We start from the raw sequence: 15264 nt of genomic DNA, 5'->3' as shown, positions 1-15264 counted from the left end.
TGTGAGAGCTGGCTGTGGTGGGGTTTTCTCCTGCAGGACACAATACTGATAGAACATGACCCAGAGAAGAAAGAAAAGTTCCTCTTTCTGGTGATATCACAGACCTGTTGCACTGACCTTTGAGGTTATCCAAATTTTGTGTAGGAGCTTAGGGCTCAGAAACTTTTGGTAAACATATACAGGAACAATATGTTCACTTTCCTATCAAACAGTTTTATGTGGAGCACGTACACTCAGATATCATTTCCACAGTTATTGCTACCCTGGAAGATTACAGTAGTTCTCTCAGCCAGTTCTCTCAGTCGTTATTAATTCCTCAAGCTTTTAATCAACCCTGTGCAAAGAGGCCTGTGAATGCTCCACCACTCTGCATCTGTTGAATTTGCAGTGTGGCAACATGGATTATTGAATAGCTGTGGTTATATGGAGAGCAAATCAAATCATGGATCTGCAAGCCTTTTTATTACAGTAAGCAGAAGGGACTGCCTTTTTTTCCCCTGCCTTTCTGCTCATGAGTGACCATGACAATTTGGGGTCACTTGACACGTCCATCTCCAGTTGCTTTGCATGGGCATCCCCTTTGGTCTTTGCACACGGAACCTAATTTACAGTTATTTCACTGTAAAGAAGGAAAAGTGCTGGGCGTAGGGCTGGGTTGTACCAGATCTAAGGTTCTTCCAAAAACCTCAGACCAAATCTTCTGTCACTCAGGTCAGTAAATGCTGTAAATTCTCAGTAAAGGCAGTTTCTGTTGCAAATCTCAGATGACCTGGGATCAAGGGATCTAAAAGCCTGATATCCCACCTGAAACGATCAGGAAGATCCCTATGGTGGCAATCTATGTGAGATCTGGAGGCCTCCACCTGGCTTTTTGTTGGTTCCTTCTGAGTAGGAGATAAATTTTCCACATTGCTTGTCACTCAAGGGGAGCAAAGGGTGAGCACAAGTCTAAGGCATCACTGAAGACCTCACCTCAAACCTCAGCTCTTTGTATTGGATGGTTGCATTATTCAGCTTGAATGCAATGTAATCGCTTGGTTTCTAGGTTAGCTTGCTGAATATTTTGCTATTTTGTTATTCTTGTTATTTTTGGCTAAAAAGATCTATCCCACTGTTCGCTCATTTTCTCTCGTTGTAATTACACTTTTAAGGAGCATAACAAATACTTTGAAAGACATTGTCATTGTTTATAATATCTTATCAGAGGATATAGTACAATATTTTTTAAGACTTAAGGGATAAACACACTTGCATATAGGATTAATTTGATAGTAGAGAGAGTGGTTTAGTATTTTCCAAATAACAGTGCCAAGATTGGCTTAAAATTATTTGTTATTTATGAATACTGAGAAAGCTGCTCTGTATATTTGGAAAGATTTACTATTCTGGAAAGCTTTGTGGACTCTTGCATGGATAGTTCATCCAAAAAGTCACCCCAGAAAACTTCATAGCTCAGTATTCTTTAGCTTCTGGTATTTCAGTTACCACTCACCAAGTAGAGATAATACTTTATGATTTTGGTAGTTACTGACACATAAAAATAATGAATAATCGCATTGTCCATTTGGAAAGAATCCTGTTTTTTACTGTACAACTGCTCAAACGAGATATTGACAAAAATCTTTTAAACGAGGAGTTCATATTTATGAAAGAAATTAGGACGAATTTCTGGAAAAATACTGAGGGGCCACTTTTGTAATGGATATTACTCTACAACTAATTTGGCTAGTTCTATTTATAAAACAGACACAGCTGTGCAAAAGCTTTGTGAGGAAACCCATAAAAAACACAGCCTTCATTCACTTTTAGGCCTGAACTGGGGATATGTTCTTCTTCCTATTGCCAAACCTGTGGATAATTTTTTTTTTTTTCTGTGTGTGGAAACCATGTAAAGTTGACTGGTGGCTTCATCCTGTCGTAACATAAAACCAGGAGAGTTTTGTGGTTTTGGCTGGGACTTCCTTTTATAATTTGATTTTGATGCAAGTGAAAACAACCTTTTTGGCTGGGAGATGGGGCCTGAATTCCCTTCTCCCAGAGTAAAATATACTCTTCGAATGGCAATGCTAGTGTAGGTTGGCCATCCGTAGCTGAGCCTTGGCCTCCTCCTGCAGAACCACATGCAACCTGCCCTTGTCCTCAGCAGATACAAAACCCTCTGTGCAGGTCTATTAACTTAATCATATTTAAATACATTCTTGGTAAGTATTTAAAATGTGTTCATTTCCATTCCCTTGAGCTGTACCGTTTTTGTAATTATATTAATGCTCTTCTCAGTGTTTGGAGAATGGAAACCAAGTGGTTTGTCACCTTTTTTTTCCAGTCGGATTTGCTTTCAGATGGCTGTGCTTTTGGGTTAAAACCACTGAAGAAGGATGTTTCTTTCCAGTGTTTCTTTCCAGTGTTTCTCAGGGAGATTTAATTGCAGGAATGCACTGTTAACTTATGCTAATATTACCTTTGGCAGAAACACTGTTCCCTTTTAATAAATACAGTGCAAAAGGGCAGAACATGTTGGATGAACTGACCAAACTCTATTTTTCTGTTTCTGTCAGGCTGCTGTGTGTGGAGGATGATTTCACTGATAAGAAGTCCCCAAGTGGTCTGTCACGGTGTCTGGTAAGATATATTTTAAAAGGAGCTTTATTATTATGGAGAGCAATCTGTTACTGTAACTCACTCTCCCATGGCTCCAGGCAGTTGATGGTTACTTGACAATTTCACCTCAGAAAGTCAAAATCCTAGTGACATGCCATTTTCACCTATATAGCCCGAAGCAGAAAATCTTTTTACTTCCCCTGGTTGTTTAGCAGATTGCCACGGATGGGGCTGTGTGGAAACCTGTGTGAGAGTTTTGAAATGCTCCAGCCCATATGCATGGGTCCAGATTCCCCAGTGCCAAAAGCAGTTGTTCCAGCATCACACCGGTGTAAGTGACAACAGAGACTGTCACAGTTAAAAAAAATCCCCTTCTCAGTCCTTGCAACACAGGCAGAGTGAGTGCACGGACAAGTGAAGGAGCCTTTTGATATTCTGTGCCCACACAAAAACATTTGATGCAAACAGATACGGGCTTCTGGCTGTTAATGTTCATCCCTATCTGCTTGCAATCAGAGCAGAGCCGAGTAAGACCTTAATTCTTTGGGAACTTGGCAGACTTTGTAAACAAGATGAAAAATGATGTTTGAAGGGATCTAGGATTTCACTGCTGCCGGTCTGAACAGAATGGATGGCTGCTGAACACTTTTTCTGTCTCCTGAAGATAATTAGAATAAAACAGCTGGATTTCAACAGTAGTGGTCAGAGTGTCTGTGAAGCTGAACTCTTAAAAGTGCTGGTTGCTTGTTCTGACATTTGTGAAAATTTCAGGTATTTAAGCCTAAAATTTGCTTGTGCAAAACAGACTGTACCTTATAAAATTTTGCATCCAATGCAGTAAGTGTGATTGACAAGGCGCGTCTGTGTTAGAAGCCAGGAGCTCAGAGGCATAAAGAGCAGAGTTCTCCAAAATCCTATAGATATCTTCTTGTGTTTCAGTCCAACTGTTTTGACTTACTGACGTGTAGCTCACCCAGAAAGAACTTCAGCATTACAAAAATAATTTATATGGGTTTTCTCTGGAGAAATTAGTAGCTGTTCTGATAAAGCAAGGTCTACGCACTCTTAATTCAATTTCAACTGAGAATATTAAGAACATTTTCATACTGGCTGCCCCTCAGTATGCATTTAATCAGCTGGAATCCTGATTACAGACAGTGCTAAAACCTGGCTTGTGACCCGCGCTTAGCACGTTTCATTAAAAGTGATTTGGACATCACTCAGATAAAAGCTAAACTCACATCAAGCTAAAAATAGGGAAGAAATAGAAAATTAAAACAAGAAAAAGACAAACACCCAAGCAAATGAAATCACTGTGTGCTGTTGTGCTGTGTTTTAAGCTGATGTCCTTTTTTTTTTTTTTCTTTTTTTTTTTTCTTTCATACTAAATGATTCCAGACAGAGCAATGAATGACCAATAAATTCTTAAATTAGCTCTGTCTGAGCGGGGTTGCATTGTTTGGGAATTCTTGCCGTGTCCACACGAGGCGTAGGGTATTTATCCTCAAAGTCATCAGAATTTGTCTGTTTCTCTGTCAGACTTGCTGTGCGTCACGCCAGGGGCAGCCAGAGGACACACACAAACCAGAGCAGTAGATTCTCTGAGGGCTTGAATTATGCCAAGTGTTGAGTGTGTGCTTTTCCCAAGCAGATCGCAAAGGACGGTTCCTGTATCAGACCCTATGAATATTGTTGTTATCAACAGTGCATTATTCACCAGGCATCTGACTCTTGTCTCATGGAGTTCTTGGCTGCCTCTCAACATTGTTACAGACCCCGATGATGTCCTCACAGACCTTCTTAATCCTGATGGATTTTACAGCTTGCCAAAAATGATCCTCCATTGTCAAAACTCTGTTCTTCTTCTTCCAATGCATCTCAGAGTTCAAAATATCTGTGGATGATACTCAGGGCTGCAAAAGCAATGGGTGCATGCATCTTTCTCCAGCCTGGTCCACCTATGCCCTGCTGGTCTCCTTCAGGATGTTCTGCAAACCTCTGTCTAGGTTATGAAATTTCCTAGCAAAGAAGCATATGAAACCTGACATTGTTACTGTCACTGAGGCTATTACAGGCTGTGCCATGCTTCTCAGTGCTTCTCCACATGTTACAGAGAGAACTGAAATGCACTTCATTAGCAGACAGTCATTTTGGTAATTGCAACTGTTTTATGTATTACCAGGCAGCCTTGAGAGCAGGATTTTGCTCGGAAAACTCATCATACCCACTATGAGTGCCTCTCAGCTTAAGGGCTAAGAAACAAAAGTAAGTTCAAGGCAAACCTTCTTACCATGGCACTTATTCCTTTCTCTCAGCATGTAGCTGCTTTTCCAGCCTTCTGCTGAGAGCACTAACATAGCCCAAATGAATTATGTCCTTTGCTCCATTACTTCGTTCCTCCCCCTCCATGCAAAACATTATGTCAAAAGGACTCCTCCTAAGGCTTTGTGTTGTCCCTTGTGTAAATCTCTGGGATACAACTTCTCTGATACGATGCTTGTCAGCCTTCCTTAGTTTGCAATGTCCAGCTGTGTGCTATGGGACAGCCCTTCATGCTTTTGGTGTTTACCTTACCCCCTCTCCACCCACCTCCACAGGAAATCTCACCAGAGCATTTGCGACAGGAGTGTTGGTCTTCTGTTTCTGCAAGGAGGAAAGCCAGAAAAAAAAAAAATTGATTTTAAAGTCAGGTCTTTGGGAACATAATTTTCCATCATGCAGAAATTTCTACTGAAGGAAAATAATTGCCTTCTTACCTGGCTGTTTGTTCCTTGGTCAAATTTTGCTTTTGTTTTTATTCATTCTAATGGTTTTGGTGGTGGTGGTGTGATTTTTTGTTTGTTTATTTATTTATTTATTTATTTATTGGGGGGGGGGGTTAATTGCCAAATGCTTTTAGTTTATTGTCTATTGCTGATAGCATAGCTTGAAGTTTTCTTTCTACACATGTTTTATGTGCATTTATTTTTTTTTCCACGGAGGTAGATTTTATATTGTTACAACTCTTAGAGAGTTGCAGTTTTAAAGCACATACATTTGACTGCAAGAAAATGAGTTAATGCGGCCCCATGGCTTACTGCTGAGGAACTGAATTACTTAACTTCCCTGAAATAAAGTAACTCATTTTATTTTACAATTGCAACATGCTAGGAAGATATAAATGACTGCCTAACAGTGATCATCTGATCATCTCCAAGTTCTTAAGCAGTAAAGTTGCAACAATTCATGCTCTGGCATCTGTCTCCTCACACCCTAAACCAGCTTTCCCAATACACTTTCTTGATTTATTTAATAGCATATGGATGGATCTTACATAGCAAAACATTCGTGGCTCACTGGTAGCTCCGCAGAAATACAGCTAACAAGTAGCTACACAATAGTAATTTTAAAATTGAATATGCATAGAATTTTGTGTCTGGATCCAAGTCAGTTCTGGGAAAGATTTTGCCCTAATTTTAAGACCCGTTCCTCCTATCAGGGGTGCACACAAACTTTAAGGACTGGATAATTGATTTTCCAGGGAATATTGCTCAGCAGTTGGCTGGTGTGGCTAAAGGGGAAGTGCAGCGATTCAGATAAATGGGATTCCTTCCAAAGCAGGTCAGTATACTTTCCTCTTTAATAATCAGGCTTTAACCGTTTGCATTTCTGCACGTCTGGGTTGAGGTATGCCAGAGTTATACATTTTCCAGCATTTCAAGAACTAATGCATCTTCAAACAGGCTTTTTTTTTTGTTTTGTTTTGTTTTTAATGCTAAATGGTGTGATGCATAAGGGTGTCTGCTGAATAACATAGTTTATTATTAATGAGATTATTCTCTGACTACAACCACAATGTTCAGAGAGAACCTGGCTCAACAGAGAAAGCACAGTCTGTAGCATGGTTGAACTATTACAGAGCCAGCTGAGCAGAAATTTTAATGTCTACATGCTGGCCTCTGGGTTAAGAGTTAAAAGCATTGCTGAGATAATTGGTAGTGAGGTTGCCATTTCAGAGCTACAGCAGGAGGAACTTAGTAAAGTCTTGGTCTTTATTTATTAACTAAATGAGCTATCCAGGGATCAGCTTTGTTACTGTATGTAACATGCTCCTAACAGATGCCAGATACTGAAATTCCCCATGCACAGTGATTTGTAAGCCATAGGAAAATGTTGCAAGGCTTCACTGTACCGATGATGGTGGTAGGGAAAAATGCTTTTTAAAATACCCCCTCCTGAGGACTTAAGGCCTCATTTTAGAGGTCTTAAATGTAACAAAATATAACATCTAAATTTTGGACAGCTTGGACACAATCAAATTAATTTCTTGCCCATTGATGTCAGAGGTTAGTGTTGTCATTGTTATGTGACATTTATCTCAGCTTTGCACAAACTTGAAGCACTGGAGTTTTTGGTGCTTCATTCTCCCGGAGTCAGGTGACTGAGCGACATCTGCTCTCTGTTATTTTTAGTGTATTTTAAAGTTTTGAAATTTAGAACAATAATTAAAATAAAATAAAAACTGAGAACCACAGAAGTTCTTTTATTAAAATCCAAGGTGATGCAGTCCAGGTCTCTGGATTGCTGGGGCACGGTTTGTATGTTGTTTTAGCCAAAGGAGCAAGTGTTTAGCAGCAGCACATAACTGAGCAAAGCAGGGATGGGGGCAGTGAGCAGAGCAGGGCTGCCTCTGGTGCCAAGCACTCCTTTGCTGTCTTGTGTTGGGCAATGCTTTGCCTCAGCTTCCCAGCCTGTACAGTGGATGCAGTCATCTTGTTAGCTCTTATAAATGACAGGATGAAGAGGAGCCACAAATAGTATTCTGAGTTTGAGAACGACATATTTATATACATTATTTTTTTTTGGGGGGGTGGGGGTGGGGTTGAAGGTGAAGATGTTAAGTCAGGAAAACAAAAGCTGCCTACTCCTGAGATGTAGATTTGTGTCTCCTATAACCAGTTTAAGCCAAATAAATCCTTTTTAAAGTTTTAGTGACCCTAAAACTGTAGGCTGAATTAATAAGAAGCAGGGCAGTTAGTGGTAGTAAAACATAAAACTGTTTAACTCTTCTGCTAAAAGGTCTCTAATTCAGTTTCACTTTCTTTTCCTGAATAATTCCCACTGTAATGAAATGTAAAAGAAAATCTCAAATATGTTGAAGAGGATAAGTTTTACTCTAGCACTGTATGAGGGTGTCTCAGGTTACTCATGAAACCTCTAGGGATATCTCTGAAAGACATGACTTTGAAGCTTCAAAGGTGTGAAAGACAAAGAGGAATTGTCTTGAAACCTGAAGAAGTTCAGATAACTTTTGGTGTGATACCAAAATACAGGAACACAGGTTTTGACTTTGACAGACATCATGGGTTTGACAGCTGATTAATGGGCAGTGTGACTAAGCCATATATCACAGATAGGTGTAATCTGAGTGGGAAGTGTTTCTCTTCCCAGGCTTTGAGCACGTTCACTTGATCTGGCAAAACTTGCAAGCATGCCCACAGCCTCCAGCCCAGTCAAACCCCAGAGGCTCTGTCCAAGCTCAGCCCAAAAACACTGGGCCAAATCCACCCTAGAGCAAGCTGTAGCATCACACCCACTTTTAGCTCTATGCAGAAACACAGTGCACTGCTGTAAGCCAAAAAGATTTTTCTGATTCTACTGGGACAGAAAGGATTTGCATGATCTGTGAGCCTATCTTCTTGGCTGTCCCTATTCAATCCTCCTTCCTCACTAGGTAATATTAGCAAAGAAATAAATGCTCTTATGCACAAAGTACATTTAGAGATCTAGTTCTAAGTTGTAGGCATGTCCTCAGGAATGGCAGTTGTTTGCATAACTTAGAAAGTTACCTGGATATTCAGACTGAAATCTTGACTCCTGCATTCAACAAGACCAATACAACATGACAGTGGTTCTTCATGTAGTAGGAACTAAACAACAGGATGAAATTAAATATTTCTGTCTTTTCTTAGATGGACTGTTAAATATTCAGCATTTTCTGTGGTAAGTATTTTAAGGGACAGTCAGAAAGTGTGCGCCTTACTCATATGGTGTAAAAAACCACTCTGCTTCTCAGTACCTGGTTACCACCTCTTTGTCTGGGCCATCACACCTGAGTGTTTCCACTCCAAGCACAGCAAACCAGAAGATATTTGCTTCAGCCGTGTCCTCCTTCAGCTAGCCCTCCTTTAGCAAAACATAACACTGAAGTAGCTGCAATTTGACCCCTCACTTTGGTAACCCTTGTCTACTGTTTTCCTCATCTCCTTCACTGATCATCGCCAGGTTTCCTCCAGCCCATCTTGCACTTTGGTCTGTCCACTTCCTATCTCCACCCCGTTGGTATGCTGTAAATTTAAACACATAAATGCATGACAGAACATGCAATTGGGAGCTTCAGTGTTATGATCTGGTACCTCTGTGGAGTTCAGGTAGTCAGGGCCAAAACTGGTTCAAGAGAACCAGTGGAGAACTCCCCTTGTGTAGGGAAGGGGAGAGAAACTCTTGTATCGTAAAGCCAGCAGATTTAGCTTCTGCACCAATCATATGTCTCTGACAAACTGTGAAAATAAAACTTGGCACCATGGATGTGAGATCTGTTTGAAATCTTTCACTCATGATGTTCACTTACAGGTCTTGTCTAACTGATGTCAGTGTTGGCCATTGCATTTTAGGGGAGTAGTTAGCAGAACACATTTTCCCTTTTCTGCCCCTCACCTTATGCACAAGGAATTAGATTGCATTACACCATCTTATTAAGAAAAAAATCCTGCTATCGCAATCAGTTTTTGAACTTAAATGACAGGTGAGTTTGTGTACAATGTTGCTCTTTTTTTCATAAGAAACCTTCTTGTAAATATAAATCCATATGTAATGCTTAGAAAACACATTGCCAAAATCTTAATCTGTATCACCTGACATTAAAGGCTCTAATACCAGTTATGTTATATTTGAGGGAATCCCTGTAGGTTTCTGACTCAAACTTCTGTTTTCTGAGGCCCTGTTTGCCAGAGGGAACCATTAGTCCTGATATGGGGACTGGCAAAACTACATTGGAAATTAAAAGTGCACTTGTAATTATGTATTTATTTAATGGAGTATTAATGTTACTAATTTATTTTATTACAGTTATTCTAATATAGTGGCATTGAATACAAATGGCTTCAAATTCATTACGTTTGTATTACGGAGCTCTTCCCTGGGGTTACCACCTCTGTGAAGTGCTCTATCTTTCCATGCTATATGTGCTTATAAAACTCGTCATCTCTTCTCATCAGCAGATGGACAACCTCTGCCATCTGCTTTTTACTTCATGGCTATAGTCTGAAGAGTTACCAGGATATACAAAAAATGGATTGACCTAAAAAGTGAGGGGTCTCCTGACTTTTCCAGTGGTGTGAGTTACAGAAAAAAATCCCTCTGATGTTCAAGACCATGAGACACATGGTGAGTACCTCCAAGGGCTGGGCACAAACAGGAAGGCAGGTCCTGAAAAGCTTACAGACAGGGCATTATGTACCTTCTCAGAGGATGCCATGGTTGATGGGGCTAGGGATAGGCTTGGCTTGCCTTGGGTGGTATCGGGCCCTCAAGCTCCTTCTGTCTCATGGCATTACAGGACTTGGCAACCCGCTGCCTTTGGCCATGTGCTGGCTCTGCTGCTACATCTGAACTGCCCATTTGAAGGAGAATCTGTAGAACCTGTGGCCACTGGAAGACACCTGAGGCTTTTGGGCCTGGGTGGTCAGGTGAAGGAGAGAAGGCTAATAGAACAAAAGATGTATCTTGGGCACCCAGGTTCTTCAGTACAGCTCTGCGCTACAGGTAACCATCCTTTCAAGACAATGCCCACAAACCATGTTCTAGCCTAAAGACAAAATAGAGTGAAATGGAAGCATTTCATGAACTTTCATCTCTAGTTCCATATTTTAGTTCTTATAGTATTCTTATAGAATTCCAGGTGTATATGAAAAGGAACTCAGCATTTTTGTTGACCCAAAGTTTTATTTCACATGAACTATTTTATGTTGGAAAGTTTTGCTGTTGGTCGAAAGCTGATTAAAATACAATTAAAAAAAAAAAAGAGTCACATTTTACAGTTATTTACGAGACTCTTGTCTCACGCTTCGGTGTGAGGTCTGTGGTTTCTAGTCTAAACCATCCAAGTGTGAAAGCTCTGTTTATTTATTTGTCTCCTAGGTGATTATGGCTAGCTTGGATGAATGCATAAATCAAACAGCAGTTGGTCATATTTCTTTTTTAAAAAATCAAAACAAACAAGCAAACAAAAAAACAACAAAATGTGCATATGAATATACTGGACTGAAAAAAAAGTTCTAATACTGGGCTTTTGGATTTTAATGCTATTGTACTATAATGCTTTAGGGTATGTTAGTCTGAATGGATAAACATTACTCATTCTTCACTGGACCAGTTTTCTGGAAGCAGAGGTAGCAGCAATGAAAGCTTACCATGTATGGGGCTGCAGCAGAAAGAGTGGAGCCACCAGGTCCAGGAAATTGATCTTCCCTTCTACCTAGCACTTTTAAGATATATTTGAAGGGCTTTTGGGCCCCCAAGATGATCAGAGCTGGAGCACTTGCCATTTAAGGAGAGGCTTCAGGACTGGGAGTCTGAGAAGAGAAGGGGACAGGGACCTTACTGCTTTAAGTGGGAGGTGATGGAGGAGACAGTGTTGGAGTCCTCATAAGGGTGCACATTACAAAAACAGCAAACAATAGAGAGATGACAGAGCAGGGGAAATTCCACCTGAACACAAGAGAAAAAATGTTCAGTGTAAGGGTGGTTAAGCTTTGGACAGAGGGCCATTGACCTTATCGGGATGTTCTTGGACATTTTCAAAAGTGGACTGGAGTAATATGACTCTATTTTGATGATGAACTTGCTTTGAGTTAGGGGAGATGGACTGGATCTCTACAGATGCTTTCCAACTGACATTATTTTACTATTCCAACCTCTGATTACACTGCTGAACTTGGACTTTTATGGAGAGAATTAAAAAATAAATAGAACTGGGATCATTTTTGTGCTTATGCAAAATAAAATACTGTCAGTTGGCTACTTCCCACACTCTTTAATTTGTCTTTACTAAAGTAAATTATTTTGTTCATGGAACATGAAGCTCCTACAGTGAGTCACAATGTTTACTTTGGACATGGAGTACTGGATATACATTAACTCTGTGACAGCAGATGATCTTTTCCCTGGAGAATCACAGATTTGTGCTTAAATGTAATAGGGTACAAGGCTAGTTGAAACGAAAAGATTGAAAATACTGCCTTTGTGCATTTCAATTTCAATTTTAATATTGTCTTTTTCAAATCAGCTTTTATCATCAACAATAAAAGAGAAATAGTCCCATATTAACATGTAGAAAATTAATAAGTTGTTCCATGAGCAACAGAATGGATGACACTTGTGTTTAGATCCTGCGGTTTTGAAAAGATGTGAATGTAAATGAACCTTTTTCCTGTGCTCAGAGTACTCAGAGTATTTTTCTCCTATGCAGACTTCCACTGTCTTTACAAAGGTTTGAATTCTTGTTGCTACATTTTCTATAATAATGGCAATGATAGGAGCTTTATCTCATCTGGATGTGGTGAAACCTTTAGGACTATAATGTGCTTGAACCTCTGTCAGATTTGGTAGAAATTAGAGGGTTCAAAGGTATTAGAAAGCATTACAGGCAGGAAGATATATATACATATATGAAGTCTGATAATTTAGGCTTCATTTCCATAGAAAATCTGGTTAAAACTAAAAGTATTAAGAATCTGAACTAAGTTTAGTTACATAATTGCTTATGTGAATATATCTAAATACATTCAGCCTGGTTAGCAAAAATGTGCTAAGTATAGGGTTGGAGGTTCTAGTAACAAACAGACTTTAATGCCCAGCTTGACAAACATAATAATTGCTAAGAAAATTCAAAAAATCAAAACATTCAGAAAATAACTAAAATTACTGATTTAAAGCCAGACTTCCAACTTATCTTCATTTTATCCAATTTTTGCCAAATGGGAGCAAAGTTAAGACAATGGAAAAACAGACTGATTGTCAACAGATTTTTTTTTTTCCTATAATATTACTAACTGAACTCTAGAAACCTCTTCAAAAATAAATATGAAGATTGCTTCCACCTGGTTTTGGGACACATCTTTCCCTGGTTTGAATCAAGAAATAGTCATGATCTCTCTGCCTGAGTTTTTGATCTCTGGCAAACACAGTGATGTGGAAGTTTCATGGGATAAAATTGTAAAGTCATCTTACAGGTAACCTGAGCGTGCAATTCATCTCATTTAACATAACCAATGTACATATTAACATTTGATGTAAAATTAGTCCTTTTAGGCTGTTTTCAGTCAATGAAAGAAAAGGCAGGGACCTCCAGAGCCTGGCTCATTTAATCGAGGGTTGATGTCTAAGATAAATGGCAAGAAGCTGCCTCTGAACAAGTCCATCTTTCTCCAGTGACAGCAGAGACAGACTGAATGGCAACCTATGACTAGAAATCTGCGACAGTTAAGGTTAGGTGAGGTGAATCCTAACCATAAAAACCAAAACCTTTGTTTTGTTTCATATTTTTTTTTACCCTTCCCTCTTCTGAACAACAGAGATCTGCTGTTTATCTTCCAAATTCATAGCTAGTGCAGAGGTAATATCATTTTGTCTCTGACAATAGAGATATACACACCTAGTTCTTCTATGTGTACCCTTCACAATGTCCTCAGACTTGACTAATACAATTTTATTTTTTATTTTTAATTAAATCATTTTTTACTAGTCAAGAAAGAAAATATATGACTGTCCTCTCTTATACAAGGAAAATCCCTGGTTCTTCATTGTCTGGTTATGTGTTTAACTACAGTAATTACCACATTACATGATGATACTGATTTTTTTTTTATGGTCTATTTTCTTGTCAGAATAACCTTAAACAGAAATAACCCTCGCCATAATTTATTGTCCTCCCAAGAGGAGCAAAAGGGTTTATCCTGTAGAACCATTTTAAATTGGAGAAAACAAAACAAAACAAAACAAAAAAAGCAAAACAAAACCAAACCAAACCTCCCATGGAAAGTATGCATTTATTATTCATTTATATTGTTATTACCCCTGGTGGGTTCTGTGGGGCTCCATGTTAGAGCCAGTTCTCTTTAATGTTTTCATAAATGACTCAGATGCGGGACTTGAAGATACATTGCTAAGGTTGTGGCTGACAGTAAACTGAGCGGAGCTGTTAACTCCCTCGAGGGTGAAGAGAGGTCTTGCAGAGACATCCTGACAAATTAGCGGGCTGGGAAATCACCAACTGTATAAAGTTTAACCAGAGAAAGTGTTGGATTCTGCACCAGGGAAGGGGCAACCCTGGATGTACATACAGAGTGGGGGACAAGAGGCTGGAGAGCAGCCCTGCAGAGAGCGATCTGGGGGTTCTGGCTGATGACAAGTTGAATCTGAGCCAGCAGCGTGTCCTGGCAGCAAAAAGGGCCAACCGTTCCCTGCGGTGCATCAGGCACGGCATTGCTAGCTGGGCGAGGGAGGGATTGTCCTGCCTGAGGCTGCATTGTTGCGACCTCACCTCGAGTACTGGGAGCAGTTTTGGGTTCCACAATATGAAAGGGACATAAATCTATTCGAGTATCCAAAGGAGGGCTATGAAGATGGTGAAGGGTCTAGAGAGGAAGACATATGAGGAGCAGCTGAGGTCCCTTGGTTTGTTCAGCCCAGAGCAGAACAGGCTGAGGGGAGGCCTCATGGCGGCCTGCAGCTCCCTCACGAGGGGAGCGGAGGGGCAGGCGCTGAGCTCTGCTCTCTGGGGACAGCGACAGGACCCGAGGGAACGGCATGGAGCTGGGACAGGGGAGGGTCAGACTGGGTGTTCAGAAAAAGTTCTTCACCCAGAGGGTGGTCGGGCACTGGGACAGGATCCCCAGGACAGTGGTCATGGCACTGAGCCTGTTGGAGTTCCAGAGTGTTTGGACAGCGCTCTCAGACATAGGGTCTGATGTTTGGGTAGTGCTGTGTGGAGCCTGGGGTTGGACTTGATGATCCTTTTAGGTCCTTTCCAGCTCAGGTTACTCAGTACACAGTACACAATGCCATGAGATAACACTTGTGCTTTGTTAGATGCTTCACTGATGGAGGTGTTTCTTTTTATAAGATGACTGTCTCATAGCTGATACAATCAAAAAGTCAAATGCAGTTATGAAATGAGATTAAAAATGTTTTAAAATGATTGTAGTGGCACAAAGACAATTTACAACTTGGAATCACCTTCAGAGATTTTACTCCAGCACAGGAGAGAGAATTTCCCCATGAGGAAGATGCACTCTGTTCACTAGTAGATGTCATACACTCTGCTAGGAAAAAAACCAACCAACCAACCAAATAAACAAAAAAACACCTTGCCTTTTGGAGTGGACCTATCTGTCAACATAAATATTGATGTGGTTTTGCTTAGCTTCACATAAGCACTACTTATTGGCCAGATGGTATTGGGCTGTATTGGGTTTATGTGGCAAGGTTTTGGTAGCAGGGGTAGTAGTGGTAGCAGTTGCAGGGGTGGCCTTGAGCAGAGCCCAGCAGCTGTCCCATGTCAGATCAGAGCCAGCTCCAGATGGCACCAAAAGGGACCTGCCGCTGGCCAGAACTGAGCCATGAGCG

The 15264-nt window shown here is 40.3% G+C and overlaps 1 long non-coding RNA gene across 4 annotated transcripts in view; it reads left to right on the top strand.

Moving 5' to 3' along the window:
- The first annotated feature begins 6091 nt into the window (after positions 1 to 6091).
- Positions 6092 to 15264, top strand: part of LOC308197580 — a 51319-nt gene continuing 42146 nt past the window's right edge. The window contains exons 1-3 of one of the 4 annotated variants that reach the window (XR_013953113.1): positions 6092 to 6198; positions 9855 to 10023; positions 10196 to 10401. This is a non-coding gene — a long non-coding RNA (uncharacterized lncRNA). Of the gene's footprint in view, positions 6199 to 6224; positions 6265 to 9854; positions 10024 to 10195; positions 10402 to 15264 lie in introns of those variants that run through there. The other 3 variants (XR_013953111.1, XR_013953112.1, XR_013953114.1) reach the window with 3 other exon arrangements.

This window comes from Anser brachyrhynchus (genome assembly GCF_964034855.1).
Source record: "Anser brachyrhynchus genome assembly, chromosome: 1".
Lineage (NCBI taxonomy): Eukaryota > Metazoa > Chordata > Aves > Anseriformes > Anatidae > Anser > Anser brachyrhynchus.
Note: the sequence above shows the minus strand (reverse complement) of the source record. Positions and strands in the feature narration are given on the sequence as shown.